We start from the raw sequence: 9,695 nt of genomic DNA on the forward strand, positions 1-9,695 counted from the left end.
AACGGTTTGTCGTGGGAGGAACCCGCTGGGGAGGGCAGGGCTGTGAAGAGCGAGGCCCACGGGTGTCTCTGGACACGTGATAACTGAAGGCTGTGGAGATGACGGCAGAAGGTGGGGAGGAGGTGGGATTCCTCCCGCACTAGTGAAACCAAAGTGCTGTGTTCGGACCCGAGTTCGCTGTCCCGCAAAATCGAAAAAAAAAAGGCGTTAACGGAAAAATAGGTCAGCAAAAGCGAACAGCAAAGTTTGAGAGATCCTATATACTGAGACCCTAATATGCAAATTGGCCAAACAGTGGAATGACTGGTTGCTATGACTTGCAATGACCACCAGGGGGCAGACACTCAGCACAGGAGCTGCACCCTGGTGGTCATTGCGCTCCCACAGGGGGAGCGCTGCTCAGCCAGAAGCTGGGCTCGGGACTGGCAAGCGCAGCAGCGGTGGTGGGAGCCTCTCCTGCCTCTGCAGCAGCATTAAAGACCCCTGGGGAAATGTCCGACTGCCGGCGGGAGGACATCCCCTGAGGGGTCCAGGACTGCAAGAAGGCGCAGGCAGGGTTGAGGGACCTCCCCCCGACCCCCAGTGCACGAATGAATGTCATGCATTGGGCCTCTAGTACTAGTGTATGGTTCCAGGCAGAGGGAAGTCCCATGGGTCCCTACAGACCAGCAATTCTACTAAAGTGATCTCCAGAAAAAACAAACTTAGTCCTTGTCTGAATTTTCTTTAAGGCAGACTAAGTCCTATTTCTTGGATGAGTGCAAGGAAGGATTGGTGAGAAGACAACGGCTGATGGGCATGCGGGATTGAAGGCCCTGTTCCAGGTATCTTTTTTTTTGTAACACTACCTGTTTTATATATATATATATATATATATATATATATATATATATAATTGATTTCAGAGAGGAAGAGAGAGAGAGAGAGAGAGAGAGATAGAAACATCAATGATGAGAGAGAATCATTGACTGGGTGCCTCCTGCACACCCCCCAATGGGGATTGAGCCCCGAAACCCAGGACATGTGCTCTTGACTGGAATCGAACCTTGGACCCTTCAGTCTGAAGGCCAACGCTTTATCCACTGAGCCAAACCAATTAGGGTGGGGGAGACTATTTTCTTACAGAGAATAAAACTGTAGAAGGCGAAAGGAAAAAATAAAATTGGTTATTCAGATTTTTCAGTTATTTTTCAATCAGCATTTGTAACATAATCTCCTAGAAAATAATACATTTCCCCTAAATATATAGATTGTTTTAATGGAAAGTGCTGTACTGTTTTACATTCTGAGCAAAAATAGAGAAGGCTTTCAGTGTCCCCACAGCCCACGTAAAAATATTCTCACTCTTTGTATTGTAGTGGGTGTAACATTTCATTTTTTTAAAAAAATATATATTTTATTGATTTTTTTCACAGAGAGGAAGGGAGAGGGATAGAGAGTTAGAAACATTGATGAGAGAGAAACATCAATCAGCTGCCTCCTGCACACTCCCCACTGGGGTTGTGCCCGCAACCAAGGTACATGCCCTTGACCGGAATCGAACCTGGGACCCCTTGGTCCGCAGGCTGACGCTCTATCCACTGAACCAAACCGGTTAGGGCGTAACATTTCATTATTGTTTTGATTTGTATTTTCCCAATGTCTAATAATGTTGATCATATTCTCATTCCTGTCTCTTTGGTGAAATGTCTATTCAAGTTCTTTTTCCCATGTCTTTTTTTAACCGGGTTGGTTTCTTAATGAATCTGAAAAGTTTACATATTATTCATCTGGAAATGTCTTCATTTTGCCCCCCTTTTTTTGCTGTTAATCTTCACCTGAGGACATTTTTCCCCATTGCTTTTCAGAGAGAGAGTAAAAGGGAGGGAGAGAGGAAGGAAAAGAAGAAAGGAGAGAGAAAGAGAAATATTGGTGTGAAAGAGACATACCGAATTGTTGCCTCCCACAGGTGCCCTGATCGGGGGGTGGAGAGTGAACTGCAACTGAGATATGTACTCTTGACCAGAAATCGAACCCTCCACCCTTCTGTGCGCAGGCTGGCTCTCTAACCACTGAGCACACCGGCCAGGGTGAGGATAAAATTTTTCAAAAGAAAGCAGAAGGTGCTGTAAAGAAGATTATCATTGCTATTATTGTGAGCATTTGGGCCAATATAAGGAATATTCATTTCTGTAACTTGATTCAATTAAAATACATGGCTCCAGCTTTTCTTTTCTTCTTAAAGCTTTCAGGAATTTGTGAGGGTCGCCGAAGGACAAAGAGAGCTGCCTAGCGATGCTGGTGGAGTCGCACAACCAGGGCCAGGACCGCTGCGTCCTCACCTGCACTGAGTGCAAGCAGCGGGCGGAGACAGGCTGGCACTGCCCCGGGTGCGAGGACTACGACCTTTGCATCAGCTGCTACAACACCAAGGGCCACACCCACAGGATGGTGAAGGTGGGGCTGGGCCCGGATGAAGAGGCCAAGGAGGGCGAGGAGGGCGGCAACCAGGGGGAGATGCAGTTCAGGAGCATCCAGGAGGCTCGGCGCCTGAGCCTCCTGCGCTGCATCCAGACCCTGAGGCATGCCCGCCGGTGCCGCGACGCCAGCTGCTCTCGGGCCAACTGCCAGAAGATGAAGCATGTTGTGCTGCACGCCGCGCGCTGCCAGCGTAAGGCCAGCGGAGGCTGCCCAGTGTGCAAGCAGCTAATCGCCCTTTGCTGCCACCATGCCAAACACTGCCCAGGAAACCCATGCCCCGTTCCCTTCTGCCTCGACATCAAACAGAGGCTCCGCGAGCAACGCCTCCGGCTCCGCCAGGAGCGCCTCCGGCTCCGCCAGCAGCGGATTGGGAACCGCCTGCTGCAGGGGTAGCTCATGCGCCAGCGGATGCCACCATGAACACCCGTCACGTGCCTCAGCAGTCCGCCATCCCCTCCCTGAGCACCACCCTGGACACCCCCACAGCAGCCCAACACACCCCAGACACCACAGCCTCCGACTCAGTCCCAGCCCTGGCCTGTAAGCATGTCACTAGCTGGCTTCTTCAGCTCGGCCAGAACTTCGCCCCCATCAGTGTCCACGGGGAAGCCCACTAACCTTCAGCTCCAGCCCAGTCTGCAGAACCTGAACGTCATGCAAGCCAGCGGGCCACGACCTGCTGTCCCTCCGCAGCAGCAACAATGGGAGGCCTGAACCCCCAGGGCCAGGCCTTGAACATCATGAACCCGGGGCGCAACCCCAGCGTGGCGAGAATGAACCACAGCACAGAGAGATGCCGCGGAGCAGCAGCAGCAGCAGCAGCAGCAGCAGGAAGGCAGCGCTGGCATGGCTGCAGGCCTGGTAGGACACGCCCAGTTCCAGCAGCCCCAGGGACGCTGATGCCTCCCGCAGCCATGCAGCAGCAGCAGATCCAGCAGCCCATTGGGTCCCAGGCCAGCCAAACCCTGTTAGGACCTAACAGTTAGGCATATTCTGTACCTTTCCCTTGCCCTCAGTTTCTCCCGTGTGCTCAGGACTTTCTGTTGTCCCCACTGGAGGCTCCTGTCCTCTCTGCTGTTTTCCTGTTATTCTCATTTCAGGTGTCACAGGAGATAACTAAGCAGCTGAGAAAAGCAGCTCTAGACCCAGCTTCCTGCCACCGCCTGCACCTCCATCCAACCCACCCAGAGACATAAATATCCCGCCCTCCCTACTCTTGTTTGCTGAAATGGATATGCTGGTGTGTTATTACCATTTCTAGCCCTAACCGGCTTGGCTCAGTGGATAGAGTGTCAGCCTGGACACTGTAGGGTCCCCGGTTCAATTCTGGTCAGTAGCATAAACCTTGTTTGTAGGCACATCCCCAGGAGGAGGTGCAGGAGGCAGCTGATCGATGTTTCTCTCTCATTGATGTTTCTAACTCTCTATCCCTCTCCCTTTCTCTCTGTAAAAAAATCAATAAAATATATTTAAAAAAAAAAGAAGCTCATTCTTTCTAATCTAACTCTATAAAAAAAAAAGAGGCAAACACAAACATCCTGCCTTTCCAATGAGATCAATATCAGATGTAACCACATAGTCCCACTTTATAAAGGGAAGCCAAAAACTTACCAATTAATGGATGTAAAAGAATCTCAGAATTAGAAAAAGAAAATTTTTAAAAATAACAATGATTTAAGGGGAAATTCTCAATTAATCTTAAAATCAACTACTTAATAGTAGATGGGGATTAGGAATTCTTTTTTTTATATATATATAATTTAGAACTGTATTATAAGCTCAATCTTAAACATTTTAGTAGTTGAAATTTTATGTGTATGGCTAGGTTTAACTTTTTCCCCCCAAAAAGAGCAGGTTTAACTTTTAAAAGCTTACTTATTTTCCTTTTCATGTTTTTAAAAAGAGAACCTTGCTTCTAAAAAAGAAAAATATATATATTCTTCCTTTATGACTTATGTGGTATTAAAAATGTAAATATCAAAAATTGTGACTTTTTCATGGACCTGTTGCATGTGATAAAAAGCTATTTTTTAAAAATATGCTTTCCATTCATTTAGTAATGTTTGCTTTTCTAAATACCTCTTTAAATATTATAAACTAGCCTGTTGATCATTTAACTTTTAGTAACTTCTCATTATGAACAAATTTTGCATGTTCAGCTTGTCAGTTTCCAAAGTCAACTGAATGGTGCCTTCTGGATTTTTGACTGCATTTGCTCATTAAAACTGAGACCTAAGGAAATATCTACTTCCAAAGCATGGGGAAAATTGTTTATTTTCTATAAATACTAGCCCATGTTTGCCTGTCACTATCAAACAAATCTAACAGCTGGAATTTAAAACACTGTGCCGTTTTGATTAAATATGTTCCTGGGGCTCTTGTGAATTTAATCTGTGTATTATTGTAACAAACTGGATACTCCATCTAGGGCCTTAAAAACATACACGAGTTACATAAGCCCAGACATCAAAAAGGGAGGTGGGTGCAGCTCACTTAACTTCGAATCTTCCAGGCACTGAGGGATAAGTGTATATTAATGGCTGAGTAAAAAGAACATGGGTAATTGTTTTTTTTTTTTTGTTGGCATTTCAAGTGCAAAAGTATCTTTGATGGGTTTTCAAGAATGAATATAAAGTCGATCTGACTTCCAGTCTCTTGAGGAGCCTCACCCAAGAAATTAGCCATGGACGTGGGCTGCTCCCCATTCTTCCTGCAGCAGTTGTAGCTCCTACTTAAGAATTCCACGAAGGACTCCCCCCATTGCATGCGCTCTGGCGCGGCCGAGTCTTCCCAACTGCAGCCTGTTTACTCTTTGGACAGCTGCACCTCCTCCTCTGCTGACCCGAGTACAATACAAATGTTTCTTACTGATATTAAAGGAGAAAAACCTAGGTTGAGAAGGTCGGTTACCATTGCCGTATCCACAGGTAAGGAGCGAAGGCTGAGCAGGCAGAAGCGGGAGAAAGGGCGTCTCTGCGGCTACCCCCTCCCGCCGCCCGGAGGCCGGCCGAGGGCCCGGGTCCTCAGGAGGGTGGGCTCGCACGCTCGCCGCGTCGCCCGGGCCTCCCAGGAGGTGCCTTTTAACACTCGTGCCCATGCAACCAGCTCTCCGGGAGTCGGGTCCGTTGAAACCAGATGCGTGATGAGTAGTAACCTGGCTCTGCTCTCTTCGGAATCTTCCTTCGGTTATTTTTGTTTAAAATAAAACATGGTGCCCCTGGAGAGGAGAAGATGGGGTTGTTTCCTTTTCCACTGGGTCTGCCCGGAGAAAGAGGGCGGGATCCTTGAAGCTCACATGGGGAAGATCCTCCGTCGGCCGACCGCTAGCCTCGCAGGCCCGCGATCACCGCTCCGCCCCGGCCCTGCAGCGGGACAGGCGCCTTCTGGCTGCGCCTCGGGGTCTGTCCCTCCGCGCGGAGCGGAGTGGACGGATCAGACGTGGGCGCCGGGGCTGAGCTCTGCCGTTCCCCTCGCGGCACGACCCCACCTGAGGTCCTCCTTCGCCAGCCCGCAGACCACCAGGCCGGACCGGACAGCGTGCGATGGGTGGCCCTCCCGCACTCCCGGGACCAGTGCCCGAGGGACTCCTTGGCGCTGCGGGATGCTCGGTACCCACGGAGAGAGACGGCACCGAGCCCTCGCTGCAGCCTGCGCCGCTCGGAATTCTTTTTTTAAATATATCTTTATTGATTTCAGAAAGGAAGGGAGAGGGGATAAAAACATCAATGATGAGCAAGAATCATTAATGGGCTGCCTCCTGCACACCCCCTACTGGGGATCGAGCCCGCAACCCCGGCATGTGCCCTTGACCGGAATTGAACCTGGGACCCTTCAGTGCTCTGGCCCACCGTCCAACCACTGTGCCAAATCAGCTTGGGCAAACCTGCATAACTTTTGACACCCCTTCCTCCACAAAAACAAACACCTCCCCTCCAAACTTTAAAACTACACCCAGCTCTGGATACCATGGGGCATTAGTTGCAGGACCCCTGCGGATACCAAAATCCATGAATGCTCAAGTCCCTAAGGCCCTTATATAAAAGTGAGTAGAATAATGCATACAGTCAGCCCTCTGCATCAGGAATTCCCAACCGGATCAAAATACTGTTCCTAATTGGTTGGTTGACTACCTGGATGCAAAACCCATGGACAGGAAGAGCTATTTTTTTTTTTTCCGGGGTTGAGGTCGGGGAGAGAATCCCAGTATAAGCCCTCCCTGGCAGTTCAAACCTATGTCGTTCAAGAATCAACTGTAATCCCAAAGTAACATTATACACATTGCTATCTAGCTACCCCAATGGAAGGGTCCGAAATGCACGTTGAGGAACAATCACACCTCAGGACTCCCATTTTTTTTATATTTTATTGATTTTTTACAGAGAGGAAGGGAGAGGGATAGAGAGAAACATCGATCAGATCAGCTGCCTTCTGCACACCCCCCCACTGAGGATGTGCCCGCAATCAAGGCACATGCCCTTGACGGGAATCGAACCCGGGACCCTTTGATCCGCAGGCCGACACTCTATCCACTGAGCCAAACCGATCAGGGCCCATCTTTTCTTTTGGCGATTCCTTCCAGAACATGCTCCCAGGAGTTGGTGGCACATTGTCCTTAGCAGGGGGCCTACATTCTTGCTAGGAGAAATCTGAAGGGTGGGCAGTGCTCCCAGCATTGGTAGATTCTGGAGGCACGCGTCCTCTAGGGGACGAGGCAAGGCGCCTTCCGAAGGCCCCGCCTCCAGCCCCAGGGCATCGCCCTGTGAACTGCGTTTCCCAGAAGCCTCTGCGACAACGCTCCTTAGGGCCTTGAAGAGTGGCACGCCGGCGAGGTGAGCCGCTTCCATCTTCGCGGATTCCCGGGTTCTGGACTACATTTCCCAGAGGCCCCCGAGGCGCGGCTTCATTAGGAGCGCTCCGCGTTGCATTCTGGGAGACGCGTCCCCAGCGCACAGGGTTTTTTTTAGGCTCCGGCTTCCCTGGATGCCATCCAGCGTTCACCTCAGCCCTTGCGCCCCCTCCCGACGCCCTGTGGGCCGTTGGGTCCCACGCGGTAAGCTGTTAGCATCCCAGGAGGAAACCCGCGCGAGATGCGGCGGGGGGCGGGGGGTTAGCGGGGGGGCCGGCGGGTGTCGGGGCGCCAGACGCCCCGGGCGAGGAGGCCCGAAGCGCAGCCTCGGCCTCCGGCTGCGGGGAGAAGTGCGCGCGCGCGTGTGAGTGTGTGTGTGTGTGTGTGTGTGTGTGTGTGTGTGTGTGTGTGAGAGAGAGAGTGCGCGTGTCAGTGTCAGGGACCGGGCCACGCCCCCGGGACTCAGGAGCGTCGGCGCGGGCCGCAAGCCGGGTCCCCACGCTGTGACGCACCGGCGCGTGGTTGTGCTGGGGGCGGCTCTGCTCCGTGGGGGTGACCTCCGTGTGGGCTCCGGGGCCGGGCAGGTGACTGTGACGTGGGTGTCGGTGGGTGTGCGCTTGTGCGGCCGCGGCCGGTGCGGGGCGCGTTGGGAGGATTGTGGTGCGTGGCCACCGCGGAGCGAGGACCGGGGTGTGGTGTGTGCGGCAGCGCCCGGTGGCTGTGATGTCTCTGCGGCTCCCCTGCCGTCACCTTCCCGCCGGGAGTGCCTGCCTGGACGCAGGGGCCCCAGGGGGAAGTCAGAGCCCGACCCCCGCGAGGAGAGTGACAGCTGGAGGCGGGAAACCCCTTCCTGGCCGTGGAGGGGCGTCTTCTTGTTTGTCGGCAAAAGCTGTCCCCGTTTAATTGGTAGCAGATTCTGACTTGCACAAGTAGCATTCTTTTTAAAAAATATATATTTTTTATTGATTTCAGAGAGGAAGGGAGAGGGAGAGAGAGATAGAAACATCAATGATGAGAGAGAATCATTGATCGGCTGTCTCCTGCACGCCCCCTACTGGGGATCCAGCCCGCAACCTGGGCATGTGCCCTTGGCCGGAATTGAACCCAGGACCCTTCAGTCCGCAGGCGGATGCTCTATTCACCGAGCCAAACCGGCTAGGGCAGTACCATTTTTTTAAAAAATCTTTTTATTGATTTCAGAGAGAAAGGGAGTGGGAGATTGAAACATCAGTGATGAGAGAGAATCATTGATTGGCCACCTCCTGCACCTGCCTACTGGGGGTGAAGCCTGCAACTGGGGCACCAGAATCGAACCCGGGATCCTTCAATTCCGACGGCCAATGCTCTATCCACTGAGCCAAGCCAGCTAGGGCGCAAGTAGAGTTCTTTAAAAAATAAAAATAAAGAAGGCGCATAGTCCTGAGATGGCAATTTCCGCGCTAAAGTGCTCTTCCTATGGGCTACCTGAATGACAGGACAGAAGGGCCTCAGGAATGAGATCCTGTTTTGCAGGGGAGAGGTTCCAGACCTGACCGGTGCGGGGAGGGGGCAGATGCACAGTGACAAGACCCCCGGGACACTGGAGCCCAGTCCCCAGGAATCTCTGAAATACTCAGACCCGAGTTCCCCCTCTTTCTGGTTGGTTTTAGATAGGACATGGGGACAGGAGGGTATGTTTTGATGTCGTCTGTGCTCCAGAAAGGAACTGGTGTCTCATTCTCTCTTTCTCTTTCCCCCAGGCCAGCCATCCTGCATCGTCACGCGTCTTAAAATCAAGGTTCTGGTGAGTTTTGTTGTTGTTCAGCAAATGATTTGTTTATAGGGCGGAGGAATGTTTGCTTTCCTTGACCAAAAATGTCCCCCCAACAGGGACCTATCCCAGTGACTCCCCCCCAGCCTGTGCAGGTGTATTCCCCGTGTCCTCCCCACTGAGCCACCCTCCCCGGTGAGCATTCACTTGGCCGATTGCTCACATCCCCGTGGCTGATGGAATGGAATGCCGGTGGGAGGTTAGTGTTTGCGCTTTAGTTCAGTGTGACTTGGTGAGGAGGATGCTCGTGTTTAGGGGGAACCGAACACTAGACATCGGTGGTCCTTTCACAGGCCTGCCTTTCAGATCACAAGAAAGGAGAGGGTGCCCTAACTGGTTTGGCTCAGTGGATAGAGCGTCAGCTTGCGGACTGAAGGGTCCTAGGTTCGATTCCAGCCAAGGGCACATGCCCAGGTTGTGAGCTTGATCCCCACTAGGGGGCGTGCAGGAGGCAGCCAATCAATGATTCTCTCTCATCATTGATGTTTCTGTCTCTCTTTTCCTTCCCTCTTCTCTCTGAATCATAAAGATATGTTAAAAAAAAAAAAAAGGAAGGGAGGAGAAATTATTTTTTTTAAA

The 9,695-nt window shown here is 51.5% G+C and overlaps 1 protein-coding gene, 1 non-coding gene and 1 pseudogene across 6 annotated transcripts in view; all 3 read left to right on the forward strand.

Annotated features, from left to right (window-relative positions):
- Window positions 1-3,711, forward strand: part of LOC102419243 — a 4,218-nt pseudogene extending 507 nt beyond the window's left edge.
- Window positions 3,712-6,990: 3,279 nt separating this feature from the next.
- The window catches only part of LOC102419547 (zinc finger protein 331-like), a 15,819-nt gene continuing 13,114 nt past the window's right edge, over window positions 6,991-9,695 (forward strand). For 4 of the 5 annotated variants that reach the window (XM_023764975.1, XM_014466874.2, XM_023764974.1 and 1 more), the window contains exons 1-2: window positions 6,991-7,510; window positions 9,046-9,089. The gene's annotated coding sequence lies outside the window, so the exon portion shown is untranslated. The remainder of the gene's footprint in view (window positions 7,511-9,045; window positions 9,090-9,695) is intronic. The other variant, XM_006101478.3, reaches the window with a different exon arrangement.
- Window positions 8,116-8,244, forward strand: LOC111828444. The gene has a single exon (XR_002832314.1). It is a non-coding gene; the product is annotated as a small nucleolar RNA SNORA24 (small nucleolar RNA).

This window comes from Myotis lucifugus, unplaced genomic scaffold (genome assembly GCF_000147115.1).
Source record: "Myotis lucifugus unplaced genomic scaffold, Myoluc2.0 scaffold_365, whole genome shotgun sequence".
Lineage (NCBI taxonomy): Eukaryota > Metazoa > Chordata > Mammalia > Chiroptera > Vespertilionidae > Myotis > Myotis lucifugus.